The 19,963-nt window shown below is 37.6% G+C and overlaps 1 pseudogene; it reads left to right on the top strand.

Moving 5' to 3' along the window:
* Window positions 1–2,508: 2,508 nt before the first annotated feature.
* LOC106992898 (large ribosomal subunit protein uL23 pseudogene) lies at window positions 2,509–3,361 on the top strand (annotated as a pseudogene).
* The last annotated feature ends 16,602 nt before the right edge of the window (window positions 3,362–19,963 follow it).

Here is a 19,963-nt window from a genome sequence, read left to right on the forward strand (position 1 = left end):
CAGGTGAGTACTCACAGTAATTCGTTTTAACTTCATATCACTGAAAGAGGCTCTGAAGAGGGTAGAAAAGACAGACTTGAATTACACCACTATTCCCCAATCCCTTGACAGCAAAGGCACGGCACAGAGAACCTCTGTGTTTGGGCAAGAGAAAGTGCAGCAACTGGGAGACTTTGCAGTTGAACTCAGTGTTGCCCTGTCACGGCAGGAAGCAAAACTGGGCTGAACTCAGCAGACACCCACCCACGGGGGTAGAATTTAGATCATCCCTAACCAGAAGGGAATTGCCCATCTCAGCAGTCTACACTTGTTTTGGCAAGCCTTGCCATAGTGGGCTAATGTGCTCAGAAGCCTTAAATAAACTTGAAAAGCAGTCTAGGACACAACACAACTTATAGATGAGTCCCAGTACTGTGCTAAGCTTGGAGACAGTGACTTCAAGGCCATGTGACCTACTAAGACACCAGCTGGGGTGACTAAGGGAGTACTTTTGCCACCTCTCCGTGATCACCAACCAGCACAGCTCAACTTCTAAAGACACCCTTTTCCTTCTCTTGAGGAGGGTGAAACCAACCCAATAGTCCCAATAGGTTTTTTTTTTTTTTTTTTTTTTCCTTAATAAATGGAAACTGACGCTTCTGGTCTTAATGCTTGAAACTTAAATTTGTTTTATCTTAGTTTTTTCCTCAGGAAATGAACTTAAGGTCTTAAAAAAAAGTATCAAAGATCTGAAACTCACCAGATCACCACAGACACCACATTTGGCAATGTGATGCCAAATCTCTCAATCATCATGGTTGCTTCCTTGCCCCTCACTAGTTCCCGTTTACTTCTACATTGTTACATTTTTTTTTTCCTGCTATATAAACTCCTAGTTTTAGTTGGTCAGAGAGATAGATTTGAGACTGACCTCCCATCTCCTTGACTGCAGCACCTGATTAAAGCCTTCTTCCTTGGCAATACTCATCACATCAGTGATTGGCTTTTTGTGTGGTGAGTAGCAGGACTTAGACCAAATCCCTGGTGTTTTGATAACAAAAGAATGGAACAAAGAAAAGAGGACTTTGTCTTGCATTTTGGAAACCAGCTGAGCCACAGTAGGATAGGGCACTGGGCAGGGTTGTGAGGCCCCCATTTCATGCCCTAGGTCCCGGATGACATATCTAGACATGCCCTGAGTCAGAATAGAATTTGCCGCTTTGAAGGGAAGGACTTAGTCCTGGCAGGATTTAATCACCTGCTGACTAAAGAGCCCTTGGTTCCAAAGTGAATACTAGTGGTAGCGTGGCAGGGATCCCTGTGAGCCTGTGACAGTGGTAGCCAGGAGGTAAGGTTCTTCTGCCTGTGCAAAGAAGAGCGAAGAGTGGGAAGGACTTTGTCTTGTGGTTTGAGTGACAGATCACTGCATTGGAATACAGAATGAGGTAGATTCCTATAGTTTTTTACTCTAATCCGTGGTTCCCAGCCAGCGTCGCTAGACCAGCCCAGTGCCTAAGGGAACTTGCTACCCTGAACAGAAGGACACAAGACTGGCTGTCTTCAACACCAGCTGATAGTAGAAGCTTAGGGCTTGGAGCAAACAAAGGTGGTAGCCAGGTAGTGGTTAGATTAGGCCTTGGATAAGACCCAGTGCTCTACTGACTTCAGGTCTAACCCAGTACAATCCCCATGGTTGTGGTCACAGGGATGCTTATGTGACCCCTTCTCCAGCTCTAGGTGGCTCAGGATAGAAAGGCAGATTCTGTTTCTTTGGGAGAAAGTAAAGAAAGGGAACAAGAGTCTCTGCCTGGTAATCCAGAGAATTATTTCAGATCTTATCCAAGACCATTGTGAAAGGAAAATAAATCTTGAGGCCCCCAAATCACTAAGCTAAAGGGAAAAGTCAAGCCAAGCTGTGAACTACTTAGGGCCAACCTGCCTTCCATTTTGTTCAAAGTCACCCCTCTGCTCACTGAGATAAATGCATATCTGATTGCCTCATTTGGAGAGGCTAATCAGAATCCCAAAGAAACGCAACCATTTGTCTCTTATTTACCTATGACCTGGCAGCCACCTCCCTGCTTTGAGTTGCCCTGTCTTTGCTTCTAGTCATCCCCCTTTTCCAGACCAAACCCATGTTCATCTTACATATGTTGATTGATGTCTCATGTCTCCCTAAAGCATATAAAACTAAACTATGCCCTGACCACCTTGGGCACATGTTGTCAGAACCCCCTGAGGCTGTGTCGTGGGCGTGCATCCTCAACCTTGGCGAAATAAACTTTCTAAATTAACTGCGACCAGTTTCAGATTTTCAGGGTTCACACCACCAAGGCAGCAGTTTTATAAATCTTCAAGAACCAAAGTGTTACTGGGTTTGGGGTGACCCCTAATGCAGATATGGCTTAGATCACAATACTCATCTTCTTTTGAATACCTGGAAAGCCTTCCCGTGAAGGACATGATACCTAATTCTTCAATGCACAACTAAAGACAAATATCCACAAGCATCAGTTCATCCAGACACACATGACTGCACCAAAGAGACAATGTAAAGTAACAGACACCAATCCTGGAGAAACAGAGGTATGCAACCTTTCAGAAAGAGAATTCAAAATAGCTGTTTAGAGGAAATTCAAAGAAATTCAAGAAAACACAGAGAATAATTTCAGAATTCTTTCAGGTAAATCTAACACAAAGATTGAAATCATTAAAAATAATCAAGCAGAAATTCTGGAGTTAAAAAAATGTAACTGACATACTAAATAATGTATCAGAGTCTCTTAATAGCAGAATTGATCAAGCAGAAGAAAGGATTAGTCAGCTTCAAGACAGGCTATTTGAAAATATGTAATCAGAGGAGATAAACAAAAAAAGAATAAAAAATCATAAAGTAGCCCTTTTCACAAGACGGCGCTGAAAGCAAAGAAGGAAGCTCCTGCCCCTCCTAAAGCCAAAGCCAAAGCGAAGCCTTTAAAGGCCAAGAAGGCAGTGTTGAAAGGTGTCCACAGCCACAAAAAAAAAGAAGATCCGCACATCACCCACCTTCGGGCGGCCCAAGACACTGCGACTCCGGAGGCAGCTCAAATATCCTCGGAAGAGTGCCCCCAGGAGAAACAAGCTTGACCACTATGCTATCATCAAGTTTCTGCTGACCACTGAGTCTGCCATGAAGAAGATAGAAGAGAACAACACACTTGTGTTCATTGTGGATGTTAAAGCCAACAAGCACCAGATTAAACAGGCTGTGAAGAAGCTCTATGACATTGATGTGGCCAAGGTCAACACCCTGATTCAGCCTGATGGAGAGAAAAAGGCATATGTTCAATTGGCTCCTGATTACGATGCTTTGGATGTTGCCAATGAAATTGGGATCATCTAAACTGAGTCTAGCTGCCTAATTCTAAATATATATATATATATCCTTTCAACAGCAACAACAAAAAAAATCATAAAGTATGCCTACAAGATCTAGAAAATAGCCTCAAAGGGCCAAATCTAAGTTATTGGCATTAAAGAGGAGGTAGAGAAAAAGTGGTAGAAATTTTATTCCTAAGAGTACTAACAGAGAAGTTGCCAAACCTAGAGAAGATATCAACATTGAAGTACAAGAAGGTTATAGAACACCAAGCAGATTTAACCCAAACAAGATTACCTCAAGACATTTAACAATCAGACTCCTTCAAAATCCTAAAAGCAGGAATATAGCAAAAAGAAATAATATACAATAGAGCCCCAATACATCTGACAGCAGTCAGTGGAAAGCTTAAAGGGAAGGAGAGAGTAGCATGACATATTTAAAGTGTAGAAGAAAAAAAGTACCCTAGAATAGTACATTTCGTAAAAATATCCTTCAAACATAAAAAGAGAAATAAAGACTTTCCCAGAGAAACATAAGCTGAGAAATTTCATCAACATCAGATCTAACCTACAATAAATGCTAAAGGGAGTTCTTTGATCAGAAAGGAAAGGATGTTAATAAAATACAAGAAACTTTGTCTGTAGGTACAAAACTGGCTGGTTATAGTAAGTACATAGAAAAACACAGAATATTATGGTACTGTAATTATAATGGTGCAAACTACTGTTAAGTAGAAAAATGAAAAGATGAACCTATAAAAAAATAACAAATACAACAACTTTGCCAGGTACAGACAGAATAGAAACTACAGAAAGTTAAAAAGTGTGGGAAGGAAGTTAAAGTATAGAATTTTTATTAGTTTTCTTTTTGCTACTTTGTTCCTGCAAGCAGTGTAAAATTGTCACCAGTTTACAATAATGGGTTATATGATAGTATTTGCAAGTCTCATGAAAAGATACAATGGATACACGCACAAAAAAATAACAAGCAAGAAATTAAGGCATACCACCAGAGACAATTATCTTCAATAAAAGGAAGACAGGAGGGAAGGAAACAAGGAAGAGAAGACTAATAAAACAACCAAGAAACAACAAAATTGTGGGAATAGTTCCTTACTAATCAACAAAAACAAAGAATGTAAATGTACTAAATCCTCCAATAAAAAGACATAGAGTAGCTGAATGAATCCAAAACAAGACCTAATGATTTGTTGCCTACAAGAATCACACTTCATCTATAAAGACATAAATAGTTTAAAAATAAAGTGATGGAAAAAGATATTCCATGCCAATGGAAACCAAAGAAGAGTAGGTGAAACTTTACTTATATCAAAAAAGATAAATTTCAAGACAAAATCATAAGAAGAGAAAAGGTCATTATGATAAAGGAGTCAATTAATCCAGAAGATTTAACTATTTTAAATATATATGCGCTGAACACTGAAGCACTCTGATATAAAGCAAATATTAGAGAGAAAGAGAGAGATAGACTCCAATACAATAATAGCTGGAAATCTCAACCGACCTCAACACACACTTTCAGCACCGGACAGATCTTAACATACACTTTCAGCATTGGACAGAGACAAAAAATCAACAAAATGACATTGGACTTAATCTACACTATAGACCAAATGGACCTAATAGATATTTACAGACTATTTAATCCAACAAATGCAGTATATAAATTTTTCTTTTCAGCACATGGATCATTCTCAAGGATAGACCATATGTTAGGTCACAAAACAAGACTAGAAACATTCAAAAAATTGGAATAATAACAGGAATCTTGTCCTACCACAGCGGAATAAAACTAGATATTAATAACAAGGGGATTTTTGGAAACTACACAAACATGGAAATTAAGCAATATGCTACTGAATGATCAGAGGGTTAATGAAGTAATTATTTAAAAATTGAAAAATTTCTCGAGACAAATAATAATGGAACTATACAAAAGCTTATGGTATATAGCAAAAGTAGTACTAAGATAGGTTTGTAGCTAAAAGCTCTGATATCAAGAAAGGAGAAAAACATCTAATAAACAACCTAACAATGCATCATAAAAATTGGAAAAACAAGATCAAATCAAGCCCAAAATTAGTAGAGGAAAACTAATAATAAATGTAAAAACAGAAATAAATAAAAATGAAGAAAACAACACAGATGATCAATAGAACAAAAAAATTGTATTTTGAAAACATAAAACAGAATTGAAAAAAGTTTAGCCAGTTTAACTAAGAAGATAAAAGAGAAGACTAAGATAAATAAAATCAGAGAGACTTTACAAATGATACCACAAAAATTCAAAGGTTCATTAGTGTCTACTAGGAGAAGCTATACAGCAATGAATTGAAATATTGAGAATAAATAGATCAATTTCTAGACACATTCAATATACCAAGATTTAACTATGAAAACATCCAAAACCTGAACAAGCCAATAAATGTAAGATGATCAAAGCTGTAATAAAAAAAGTCTCACAGCAAAGAAAAGTAGGGGACCCAATGGCTTCATTGCTGAATTTTACCAAACATTAAAAGAAGAGCTAGTATAAATTCTACTCAAACTATTTCAAAAAAATAGAGGCGAGGGAATACTTTCAAATGCATTCTCTAAGGCTGGTGTCACTCTAATATCAAAACCAGACAAAGACACGATACAAAAAGAAAATCAATGGCTGATATATCTGACATATTTTCATGCAAAAATTCTCAACAAAATACTAGCAAACCAAATTCAACAACACATTAAAAAGATCATTCATTATGACCAAGTAGAATTTATCCCTGGGATGCAAGGAGAGTTGAACATAGGCAAATCAATAAATGTGATAAATCATATCAAGAAAATGAACGACAAGACCCATATGATCATTTCAATTGATGCTGAAAAAGCATTTGATAAAATTTAACATTCTTTCATGATCAAAACTGGGTACAAAGGGAATATATCTCAACATAATAAAAGGCATAGACAACAGTTTCACAGCTAGTCTCATTCTGAATGAGGAGAAACTGAAAACCTTTTCTCTAGGATCTGGAACATGATAAAGATGCCCCCCAACACCACTGTTACTCAACATAGTACTGGAAGTTTGAGAGCGGTCAGACAAGAGAAAGAAATAAAGGGCATCCAAATTGGAAAGAAAGCAGTCAAATTATCCTTGTTTGCAGATAATACGATCTTGTGTTTGAAAAACCTAAAGACTCCAGCAAAAAAAAAAAAAAAAAAAAAAAAATTAGAACTAATAAACCAATTTAACCAATTTAGTATAGTTGCAAGATACAAAATCAACGTACAAAAATCAAGTATTTCTCTATTCCAACAGTGAGTAATCAGAAAAAGAAATCAAGAAAGTAATCCCATTTACAGTATCTACAAATAACATTTGATACCTACGAATTAACTTAATGAAGGAAGTGAATGATCTGTACAATGAAAAGTATAAAACATTGATGCAAGAAATTGAAGAAGACACAAAAAATAGAAAAATATTCCATATTCATGGATTGGGAGAATCATTATTGTTAAAATGTCCAGTCTAGCCAAAGTAATCTGCAGATTCCATGCCATCTCTATCCAAAATACCAATGACATTCTTCACAGACACAGAAAAAAAATTATAAAATTTATATGGAACCCCTAAAGACCCAGAATAGCCAAAGCTATCCTAAGCAAAAACAACAAACCTGGAGGAATCGTATTACCTGACTATTGTAACCAAAATGCATGGTATTGGCATAAAAAGAGACACATAGACCAGTAGAGCAGAATAGAGAAGGCAAACAAAGGTGTCAAAAACATACTATGAAAAAAAATGGTCTCTTCAACAGATGGTGCTGGGAAAATTTAATATTTATATGCATGAGAATGAAAATATGCAAAAGTCAAATAAAAATGGATTAAATACTGAAATCTAAGACATTGTATTATGAAAGTACTAGAAGAATACATTAGGGAAGCTCTCCATGGGATTGGACAGAGATTTCTTGAGTAATACTCCACAAGTACAGGCAACCAAAACAAAAGTGGGCAAATGAAATCACAAGTCAAAAAACTTCTGCACAGCAAAGAAAACAGTTTTAACAGGAAACAGCCACAGAGTCAGACAAAATAATTTCAACCAACTCATGTGACAAGGGATTAATAACTAGAATATTAAAGGAGCTCAAACAACTCTATAGGAAAGAGAATCTAATCATCCAATTGAAAACTGAGCCAAAGATTTGAATAGACATTTCTCAAAAGAAACTTACAAATGGCAAACAGGCATATGAAAAGGTGCTTAGCATCGTTGATCATCAGATGGATGCAAATAAAAACTACAATATCATCTTATCCCAGTTAAAATGGTTTTTATCCAATACATAGCTGTAACAAATGCTGGCAAGGATGCGGAAAAAAAGAGAATCCTTTTATATACTGTTGGTGGGAATGTAAATTAGTACAACTACTATGGAGAACAGTTTGGAGTTTCCTCAAAAAACAACAAAAAAAAATAACTATTGTATAATCCAGCAATCCCACAGCTAAATGTGTACCCAAATGAAAGAAAATCAGTGTTTTGAAGAGATATCTGAGCTCCCATGTTATTGCAGCACTATTCACAATAGCCAAGATTTGGAAGAACGTTAAGTGTCCATCAACAAACAAATGGATTAAGAAAATGTGGTATATATATACAATGGAGTGCTATTCAGCCCTAAAAAGAATGAAATCCTGTTATTGTCCACAAGATGGATAAAACTGAAGGCAGTTATATTAAGTGAAATAAGCCAGGCACAGAAAGACAAACTTTGCACATCCTCACTTATTTGTGGCAGCTTAAATTTAAAACAATTGAACTCATAGAGATACAGTAGAAGGATGGTTACCAGAGGCAGGCACAGGTAGTCTGTGTGTGTTGGGGAGTAAGATGATATGGTTAATGGATACAAAAAAATAGCTAGAAAAAATGAATAAGACCTAGTATTTGCTAGTGATAGATGCAAGAGGCAGATGTGGGAGGGTCCCCAGAGAATCTCTGACCTGCCCCAGAGTGTTTGTATCAGTTGCTTTTGAGCTGATTAGGGAACCTTCCCAGGGCCTTCTCTGGGCATGCCCTCAATGGACTGGGGGCCCACCTGCAGACTGGGGAAAGGGGGTGGAGACACCAGGAATTCGTGCCTTACACTGTGGGGGAGGAGCCTGACCTCCTCAGCTCATGTGTGTTGGTCTAGTATTTAATCTGTGAGATGAGAGCCTGTTGGCAGGACCCTTTATTTTCACTGAGCACTTTCTTTTAATAAATTCCACCCTCCTCACCTTTCAATGTGTCTGCATACCTAATTTTTCCTGGTCTTTAGACAAGAACCTGGATTTTAGCTGAATTAAAGGGCAAAACTCCTGCATCATTTTGGTGGCCCATATGGGGACATGAGGAAAGGTGAGTAAAATGCAGACCAAAAAATCTCTTTCCCTTTTGTTTCTGAGCTTTTTCTTGTCCTCAGAATTCTTCTGAAGGTAGAAGGAACTGCAAGCCCCCCACCCCACCACCACTGTCACTCTTGGGGGTTGGGAATGTCAGCCGTGGTTCCACCTAGACTTTTCTATAGCATTTTTCTTATTTTTGGGACTGTAATGCCATCGATCTTTTTTTCCCCTAACAGCCGCAGGCACATGCGGGATGAACAGGCAAGCAGTGGTGCCCCATCCCTCTTCCCTCCTGACTGGAGCTGGGACACGTGGTCCAAGGGCTCCACAGAGCAGCCTGGCTGGCATTCCCTGCAATATCCATGGTGTCTTCCCCTTCGAGGAGTCCAGCTCTGTGAAAGCCCCAGGGAAGAAACAACAATTAAAAGTTTTCCTCCCTGATGGAAGAACTCATTTGCATAAGAATAAAAAGCTTTTCCTCCAGGCATCTTTCCAGCTGTACCTCAAGCTTTTTTTTGTTTTTTTCTTCTCTCCACCCAGTCAGCAGTTAACACAGCCTTGAACTTTAAGCTACTTTTTCTTTTCTCTATCAGGTCAGCAGTTAACTTTTATATAAAAGGCTTTTTTTTTTTTTCTTTTTTTAGAAGACATTTTACCAGGCTAGGACCCCAAATTAAAACTGTAAAGTTTTAATTATGAAAAAGGATTTGTGAGGTTGGTCTGAAGCTGTAGCCAATCTGGTGACTTTACATATCTTTCTGTATGGTTCTACCAGAACAAGGGGTACCCTAGGATGGGATGCAGGCCTAGGATTCCATAGGCCCACTGTTCAAGGCCGACCAGCAAACTGGTCAGTGGCAAACTTTGCTGCAGGCCTCCATCTTGTTTCACTTTCTGGGAAGTATGACCTTTAACCAAGTGGCAGTGCTTTGTTGTAGTCTCCGCCATTTTACAGTGGCAGCCTGAGTTCAATCTTGACTTAGGGAATGAGTCCCTTGCAGCTTGGTATCTGAATGATCTTTGCCATTTGCTGAGTATTTTTCCCTCAGTGAACTTCCTTGAATTTTCCCTTCTCTGAGCACCTGGAAGGTTACCTTTGGTAAAGTTCAAGAGCCAGAAATATTGACTGCTTGGTGTGGCTAAAGTCAGATAATAGACATTTAAACAAATTTTCTTAAAGTGTACTCACTTTAATTAAAAGTGGATATCCAAGTTATAGGCATATTTGAAAGGCCTTTATGTTTTTATTTTCTTGGGTCTTGTTTTGCTGGAAAAGTTTTTTTTTTTCCCTCAGTAAACTCAATTGTTCTCCATTTTGCATTGCCACTCAACAATGCACACGAGAGGCCGTAAGGTAATTTCTTATGGCCAGGGACTCTTTGGGAAAAGCAGAAAAGGCACCATGGATTCCATTTTGGGAGAGACCTCTGTTTTCCTCATGGAATCCCAGGAATTAGAGGCAGACAGATTCCTTGCAAAATCTGTTTTTCTCTTCCAGCTATACCTGTTTATTGGGCCCTGGAAACAGCATGCTTTCCTAGCATTGCTCTTAAAGGGCTCCACCCAGAGGCCAATAATCCAGCTGGGAGATTGGCGAATGAAAAATCTTGTAACTACTAGATCTGCTTCTGTTTGTCTGTGTGGTTATATATGTGTTGTGTGTGGTGTCTATAAAAAAGAGCTCTAATTAATTGACTTCAAGAAGGACAAACACTTGGATCAAATATTTTTTAAAGGTAAGATAAAAGCTGTAGTAACTTTTGGCTCATGTGACTTTAATCTTTGAGACATAAGAACAGCTTAAAGATTATTGATAGAATGCAGATGTCATAAAAATGTAAATTTTTGCCTGGGGTTAAAGGATTGTTTATAATTAGATAAAATAAAGCTAAAAATTTAAACAAATTGTGGTTGCAAGTTAATCTTACAAAAGAAGTTCCATGTGTGAACATTGACCAAATTCAAAAGAGTTATAAAAAGTTTTTGATTTTTAAAAAAATTTCTGCATCATCATTTTGGCAAAATAAATAATTTACTGTAATCTGGAATTGTATTTCGTAACATCAAGTGTTTTAAACCTCTCACATCTAATGGGCTTCCAAAATCAAAATTCAGCTTCAAAATTGTCTTCCCTTGCACCTGGCTTTTGAGAGGGCCCCTGGATCATCCAGAAGAGAGGTAATCAGAATTAGTTGACATGTTTAGGTACATTGGATTGCCAAAATGATGTTTAATCTTCTTTAAGTTATATTTTAGGGAATAATATTAATGTATGTTTCAAAATTGTATGGGATTTATAAAATTCTAATGTCTGCACATATGCTATCAATCACAATTAAGGTTGTTATTTTAAGTTATTGTAAACCGTGGAGATAACCAAATTTCTTTGTCAATCGTGCTTTTAATTGTAACTACTCTGGACATTTTGTTATCCACAGACAATTGTTATCTTGTTTTGATCCTCTTCGATACATGGTTTATAATCTGCTATAGAACAGGTGTTCTCAAATGCATGTTTCTGGTAATTTGGAGATTGTGACATTGGAATAAAGAAAAAACTTACAGGACTCTGGAAGAGCTGAAATGTTCATGAATACCAAGCAGAACAAGAGTTAACTGAATGGTCTGTGGAAACTGAAGTAATCTTTTTTACTTTTGCTTGGAACATTCCTGATCCTTGTTTTGTTCTTCAGAGTCAAGGAAACTTGTTTTGAGCTATGTATGACCTTTAATAATTGAGTAGGGTATACGCTTGTGAACAAAATTTGGAGCATATTTCTTTCTCGCTCTCTGCCTGGCTTCTCCAGAATTTGGAAACTATTTGTGAGTATTCTTAACTTATGGCAATATAGTTGTTTACATCTGTGCAATAGGAATCCTTTTTTTCTCTCTCTCTCTCAACAGGATGCAATTGGAGAAACTGGTTGTTTTACCCAGGCTTTGACTGGGAGAGTATGCTTCCTCTTAAGGAATTGTTTGATTTCCCTTACAGAGGGAAAACTGACATCACACCTTGTCTACACAGTACCCCGTACATGATTCTTAACCTGCAGTGAGTAAAGAATGTCACTTTTCAACAGTGCCAGAAACCCTATGCCTATGCTCTTGAGACCTAAAGGAGAGAGGAGTTTACCTAAGTCACAGGTATTTGAGGAGACAAACCCATAGGTGGGTGCAGCTTTAGAAAGTTCTGTCTCAGATTCCTTGTGGAACAGAGTTCCATTAAAGCCAATTTAAAAAGCCTGTGTAGAAATAATTATTCTTGCTGCACTTTATGGAAACAATCAGGCCAAGCATAAGACTAAAGTTTATTTTGCAAATGACCCAGTCCTATCATGATTTGTTTTTAACAAAAATGAGGACTAGAGAGAGAGAAATTGTGTTTCAAAACTTATACATTTGTCACTAAATTCCAGACTCTAGTTGTTTTTAAGTTTTTGCATATGTTTTAGACTAACGCTGCTTGTTCCAGTGGACCAAACAGACATCTCAGACAGCAGCTCAGAAAGAACAAAAGGGATGGGTAATGTAAAAATCTGGATCAATATTCTATTTCTGAGCAAATATCCTGCAAATCCTGCCAGGTGATGGGAATAAATAGGGTGCCCATTACTTGAAGGTTTCCTTTTTAGGAAAGTAAGACCAAGGGAGCCAAAGCCAAGTCCCATGCACCCAAATCTTAGCAAGCATAACTATAGCCAACAGTTATCCGGGCATGTCACAAGACATCCTTTTCTCTCCCTTGTTGGAGGACTTAATTACACAACTTCACCTTAGTGTTCAGCTTATGTAGTCTATGCAACCCCCCATATTTTTACCCCAAACTCCATTCCAAGCTTCATGTCAACCTAGAAAAGAAAACTAGACCTGAGGGATCCAGAGGCAGATGATAACAAAAGTTAAAAGGCACAGCACCAGTGAGCCTGACTGAATCTTGCCAATTAAGCCAAGCTTCCTATTTTGTGGATAAAGGTCATGCTAGTATCCATGGCATAAATGAGGTCTAGGGAACTCAAAGGCTACTGACATCAGGGAAGATAGGCCATATATGGGTAAGAGCAAATATTCCTACTCTTTAGGTCCCCCTGTTAACATGGGCAAAAGCCACCTTGACACCCATAGGTGGTCCCTGTCATGGTTGCCGGGGCTTGGGGGATATTAGGACAGAAGAAAGAAAGAGAGACTACTCATTTCCTGTCCTTCACATATCCCAGGTATTCACTAGGAAGAGAAGGGACCCTGGGATGCCTCACTCCCGTCTTCTAGATGAGTAGCCATTCATCTTCAGTCTGTACCCCTTTTGAATCCATCCTGAACCCCCGGGACTCCTTTGAAAAAAACACCTTTTTTGATTGTTTGTTTGTTTTCCTTCTTCCTCTTCTGTCATCTCTTTACAGATAGGTAACGGTGTTTCCTTACTATGGGACACTTCCCTCAGATGCATCCTCCAAACTAGGAAAAGCTAATTTCCCAAACCTTAAACTCGTCTTAGAATTGGGCTCAGGGGAAAGGAACCCGGAAGCCTCACATGCCAGCAAAAGGGTAAAAGATTTTTTTAACCAGTTGGTCTTTTGGCTTCCCCCTCCCTGTGCAAACAGGTAAAAGATCTTGAGATTTTTGAGCTGTCCTTACTGCTCCCTTATTTCATTTCGATACATGCTTTCTACTAACCTGGTTTATCTCTTCTAGACTTCAGGCCCTCAAACTCCAGTCATGCAACCAGAGCCTCAGACAATGGACCCTTCTGCCAGGGACTTGTAGAGAGACCTCTGAGGGAGCTGTGACTGCCATTTTCAAAAAACAGTGCCCCCTGTCAGCAGGAAGCAGTTAAGATTAGTCTTGGTCCCTAAGCTTATTTCTAAGGGCAGTTAGATGTGTGTGCTTCTTTAGAGGGGGGAATGATAGATGCAGGAGACAGATGAGGGAAGGTCCCTGGAGAATCTCCAACCCACCCCACAAGTGTTTACATCGATATTTTATGTGGATGGGGGAACCTGCCAGGGCCTTACCTGGGTATGTCCGGCAACAAACTGGGGGCCCACCTACGCACTGGGAGAGTGTGGCGGAGACACCAGCAATTCATGTCTTATGCCTTATGGAGTGGGAAGGAGCCTGGCCTCTTCAGCTCTTGTGTGGTGGCCTGGTATTTACTTTGTGAGGTGGGAGCCTATTGGCAGGACCCCTGTTTTTGACTGAGAGCTTTATTTATTTATTTATTTATTTTTTATTTTGAGATGGAGTCTCACTCGGCCCCCCAGCTGGAGTGCAGTGGCACAATCTGGCTCACTGCAAGCTCCGCCTGCTGGGTTGAAGCAATTCTGCCTCAGCCTCTCAAGTTGGTGCGATTGCAGACACCTGCCACTACGCCCAGCTAATTTTTAGTGTTTTCAGTAGACACGGGTTTTCACCATGTTGGCCAGGCTGGTCTCAAACTCCTGACGTTGTGATTTGCCCGCCTTAGCCTCCCAAAGTGCTGGATTACAGGTGTGAGCCACCACACCCAGCCGAGAGACTTCTTTTAATAAATTCCACTTCTCAACTTTCAATGTGTCTGTGTGCCTAATTTTTCCTGGTCGTTAGACAAGAACCCAGATTTTAGTTGAACTAAGGACTAAAAAATCCTGCATCACTAGCACAGCATGGTGACTCTAGTCAATAATAATTTAATTATGCTTTAAAAAATAACATAAAGAATATAATTGAATTGTTTGTAACACAATGGATGAATGTTTGAGATGATGGATACTCCCTTTACCCTGATGTGATTATTATGCATTGCATGCGTATATCAAAATATCTTATGTACTTCATAAATATATACATCTACTATGTGCTCACAAAAAATAAAAATGTTTAAAATTAAACTTTTTCTTATAATCATAAAGTTTTACTTTTTTATTGCTGAATATTTTTAAAATATGTGAATTTACAAAAAGTAAAATAAGAATGTAAATATCACTACCCAGAGACATAGCTATTGATATTTATGCCTTTTCATCTAATTCTTCACCTTTGTATATTTTGCAAAGTTCATGCATTAATAAATATTTAATTTTGTAGTCGACCACTGAACTCAATATTTGCAATGCAAAATTTTGTCAAAGATGTCATAATTCATCCTATTTTGTTAATGGGATCATATTTTGTCCTATGATTTTAGGATAATCTTTTTTATTATCTGCCTACTTGTAATTATTTAGATCAATTTTATAAATTATGCTGCTAGAAGCATCTATGTGCAAAATATATTTTAGAATTAAAAATAATTTTGTAATATAGTTTATCATAAATGCAATCACACAGCCAAAAGGGTACCAACATTTCAAAGCATTAATATATATTTTCAAAAAAAATCTTATATCAATTTAGACTCCCGCCAGTAGGTATTGAGAGTATGGAGAGTACTTATCTCATAATACTCTGAAAGCTTTGAAAATTTAACTTTATTTACTTCTTTAAGTGTCTGTTTGTTACACTATTGGTAGCAATTAACAACCTGACACAGGATGCTTTATAGAGATATGTATTTATATATAAAAGCAATACATTGGGATCATATATTAAATTGTAATTAAAATTCAAGTATGTGAAGAGGGAATTGAGAAGAGGTATAAGAGACCTAAATCAGCATTTGTGAATTTTACTTAGAAACACTTTAAATCTCAATTCAGGCAGAACATCTCTGAAGTAGATTCCAGTTTTGTGACTGAGAAAAACAGGGAAAATGATAGGGATTGAGAAATGTAAAAGTAGATGAGTGTATAGAGATTCCCAGAGCCAAAAAAGCAGCACCCTGTGGAACGGTATTTAAAGACCCTAACCTTGAGAGGATGCCGGGAAGTCCTTGAGTTGGTAAAAGACAGTTTCATGAATAATTTAATTACATAGAACTGTTGATTAAAGAAACTTCATTTAAAAAATTCAGCTGGGTCTTTTGTCATTAATACAACTGATAATCAAATGCAAGTGACCTCTCTTCACCCACCAGAAAAATTCCACAAGCCACTCAGAGACAGAACTACCTCATAAAACATTTGATGGTGTATTTTTTAATAAATTATTATATAAAATTTTTCATAATTGACACAAATGTATTTTCACATTTGTCTAACAAATCTAACAGTTTCTATCAGCTGACTTTTGGATTATCACAACCATTAAAATACCTGAAGGGTGCTTATCCCCAAAGATCTTGAATTAAAAACATTTCTAAATGGAGAAATAAAGGTGAACCTAGAATAATGTTAGAATGAGAGTTGGAAGGAACTTAAAATACTAGCTTAGTCTAATATAAATTAGAAACCCAACTTTCTAAATTTCATTTTATTATATATTTTGAGTCAGCCTGGATTTTATTGATTCATCTTTTAATTGATTAGGATGTATGTGTATTTAGGGAAGCCAGAGCTTGACATTTTGCATAGATGACTCATAGTTTGTATTGTCCTCTTTGTACTGGTTTGAAATCCATAGAATGGGTTTGTCTCAAATCAGTACAAACCCATTCTAAGCTCCTTCCAGTTTAAACCCAGGTAGTAAACCAGAAGGAGTATAGAATTTTAAGTAAGGCTGGAAAACACTTTACCAGATGTGTGACTTTAGGTAGATATTACCAAAAAGCTAGTAGAAGACAAGAAATAACTAAGATCAGAGCAGAACTGAAGGAGATAGAGACACGAAAAACCCTTCAAAAAATCAGTGAATCCAGGAGCTGGTTTTTTGAAAGGTTGACAAAATTGATAGACCATTAGCCAGACTAGTAAAGAAGAGAGAATCAAATAGACACAATAAAATGATAAAGGGGATATCACCAATGATCCCACAGAAATACATACTATAATCAGAGAATACTATAAACACCTCTATACAAATAAACTAGAAAATCTAGAAGAAATGGATAATTTCCTGGACACATACATCCTCCCGAGATTAAACCAGGAAGAAGTAGAATCCCTGAAGAGACCAATAACAAGTTCTGAAATTGAGGCAGTAATTAATAGCCTACCAACCAGACAGCTTCAAAGTCAGATTCTACCAAAGGTACAAAGAGGAGCTGGCACCATTCTTTCTGAAACTATTCCGAACAACAGAGTCCTCCCTAACTCATTTTATGAGGCCAGCATCATCCTGATACCAAAATCTGGCAGAGACACAACAAAAAAAGAATATTTCACACCAATATTCCTGATGAACATCTATGCGAAAATCCTCAGTAAAATACTGGCAAACTGAACCCAGGAGCACATCAAAAAGCTTATCCACCATGATCAAGTTGGCTTTATCGCTGGGATTCAAGGCTGGTTCAACATACACAAATCATTAACATAATCCAACACATAAACAGAACCAATGACAAAAACCACATGATTATCTTAACAGAGGCAGAAAAGGCCTTCGATAAAATTCAACACCCCTTCATGCTAAAAACTCTCAATAAACTAGGTATTGATGGAACGCATCTCAAAATAATAAGAGCTATTTATGACAAACCCACAGCCAATATAGCACTGAATGGACAAAAGCTAGAAGCATTCCCTTTGAAAATCGCCACAAGACAAGAATGCCCTCTCTCACCACTCCTATTCAACATAGTATCTGAAGTTCTGGCCAGGGCAATCAGGCAAGAGAAAGAAATAAAGGGTATTCAAATAGGAAGAGAGGAAGCCACATTGTCTCTATTTGCAGATGACATGATTGTTTATCAGCTGAAAATCTCCTTAAGCTGATGAGCAACTTTAGGGAAGTCTCAGAATACAAAATCAATGTGCAAAAATCACAAGCATTCCTATATTCCAATAACAGACAGACAGCCAAATCATGAGTGAAATCCTATTTACAATTGCTTCAAAGAGAATAAAATACCTAGGAATCCAACTTACAAGGGATGTGAAGGACCTCTTCAAGGAGAACTACAAACCACTGCTCAAGGAGATAAGAGAAGGCACAAACAAATGGAAAAACATTCCATGCTCATGGATAGGAACTATCAATATCATGAAAATGACCATACTGTCCAAAGTAATTTATGGATCAATGCAGTCCCCATCAAGCTACCATTGACTTTCTTCACAGAACTAGAAAAAACTACTTTAAATTTCATATGGAACCAAAAAGAGCCCAAATAACCAAGACAATCCTCAGCAAAAAGAACAAAGCTGGAGGCATCACACTACCTGACTTTAAACTATACTACAACTCTACAGTAAACAAAAGAGCATGGTACTGGTACCAAAACAGATATACAGACCAAAGGAACAGAACAGAGGCCTCAGAAATAACACCACACATCTACAACCATCTGATCTTGGACAAACCTGACAAAAGCAAGCAATAGGGAAAGATTCCGTATTTAATAAATGATGTTGGGAAAACTGCTAGTCATATGCAGAAAACTGAAACTGGACCCCTTCCTTACACTTGATATAAAAATTAACTCAAGATGGATTAAAGCCTTAAACTTATGACCTGAAACCATAAAAACCCTAGAAGAAAACCTAGGCAATACCATTCAGGACATAGGTATGAACAAAGACTTCATGACTCAAACACCAAAAGCAATGGCAACAAAAATCAAAATTGACAAATGGGATCTAATTAAACTAAAGAGCTTCCACACAGCAAAAGAAACTATCATCAGAGTGAAGAGACAACCTACTGAATGGGAGAAAAGTTTTGTAATCTATCCATCTGACAAAGGGCTGACAGCCAGAATCTACAAAGAACTTAAACAAATTTACAAGAAAAAAACAATCCCATCAAAAACTGGGCAAAGGATATGAACAGACACTTCTCAAAAGAAGACATCTGGCCCAAAAACATGAAAAAAAGCTCATCATCACTGGTCATTAAAGAAATGCAAATCAAAACCAAAATGAGATACCATCTCATGCCAGTTAGAATGGTGATCATTAAAAAGCCAGGAAACAACAGATACTGGAGAGGATATGGAGAAATAGGAACACTTTTACACTGTTGGTGGGAGTGTAAATTAGTTGAACCATTGTGGAAGACAGTGTGGTGATTCCTCAAGGATCTAGAACCAGAAATACCATATGACCCATCAATCCCATTACTGCGTATATACCCAAAGGATTATAAATTATTCTACTATAAAGACATGCACACATATGTTTATTGCAGCACTATTCACAATAACAAAGACTCAGAACCAACCCAAATGCCCATCAATGATAGACTGGATAAAAAAAAAAAAGTGGCACATAAATACCATGAATACTATGTAGCCATAAAAAAGGATGAGTTCATGTCCTTTGCAGGGACATGGATGAAGATGAAAACCATCATTCTCAGTAAACCAACATAGGAACAGAAAACCAAACACCGCATGTTCTCACTCATAAGTGGGAGTTGAACAATGAGAAAACATGGACACAGGGAGGGAAATATCACACATCAGAGCCTGTCGGGGGTTGGGGGGCTAGGGGAGGGATAGTATTAGGAGAAATACCTAATGTAGATGACTGATTGATGGGTGCCGCAAACCACCATGTCATGTGTATACTTATGTAACAAACCTGCACATTCTGCACATGTATCCCAGAATTTAAAATATAATAATAATTTTTTAAAAAACCACTCTGAAACTTAGTGCCTTATTAATTTACCAGCACCTTGTGAAGGTTAAGGAGGCAGGGTATAAACAACTCTTATGGCTCCATAAATTTAATGCCTTCCCTACCTCCTTTCTTTCTGTTCTTGCTCTATGCCTTGCATCATTCAGCATACCCTTCATTCCTTCAGAACATTTTGTTTCCTAATGGCTATATTTTTCATGGCTCCCTAAAAATCTATTTACAACTTCTCAAACTCTAATTAGGTGACTCATCAGAGCTTTTATCCTTTTCATAAGATAAGTAAAATTCAAAAATTGCATATATTTGTACTTCTTTACAATTTGCTTGTTTTTTTTTTTATGAGAAAGAAAAGCATTTGCCCTGGAAGGTGGCTTTTTCTGAAGGGTTCCTGTTGCAAATGAAAGACTCAACGTACATTTTCCTTATTGTTAATTTCAACCTAGCATCAGCTCGCACTGTCATCTGCAGAATACTGATAGGGAGAATTCCATATTGTGTTTCATTTCCAAGAGGGAGATCTTACATACAGTTCTGGAGGTATGGGATGTCCTTATTCAATTGAATAAATGGCATATTGAGCACCTGTTATGTGCCAGTCATTGTGCTGGTCACAA

This window comes from Macaca mulatta, chromosome 13 (assembly GCF_049350105.2).
Source record: "Macaca mulatta isolate MMU2019108-1 chromosome 13, T2T-MMU8v2.0, whole genome shotgun sequence".
Classification (NCBI taxonomy): domain Eukaryota; kingdom Metazoa; phylum Chordata; class Mammalia; order Primates; family Cercopithecidae; genus Macaca; species Macaca mulatta.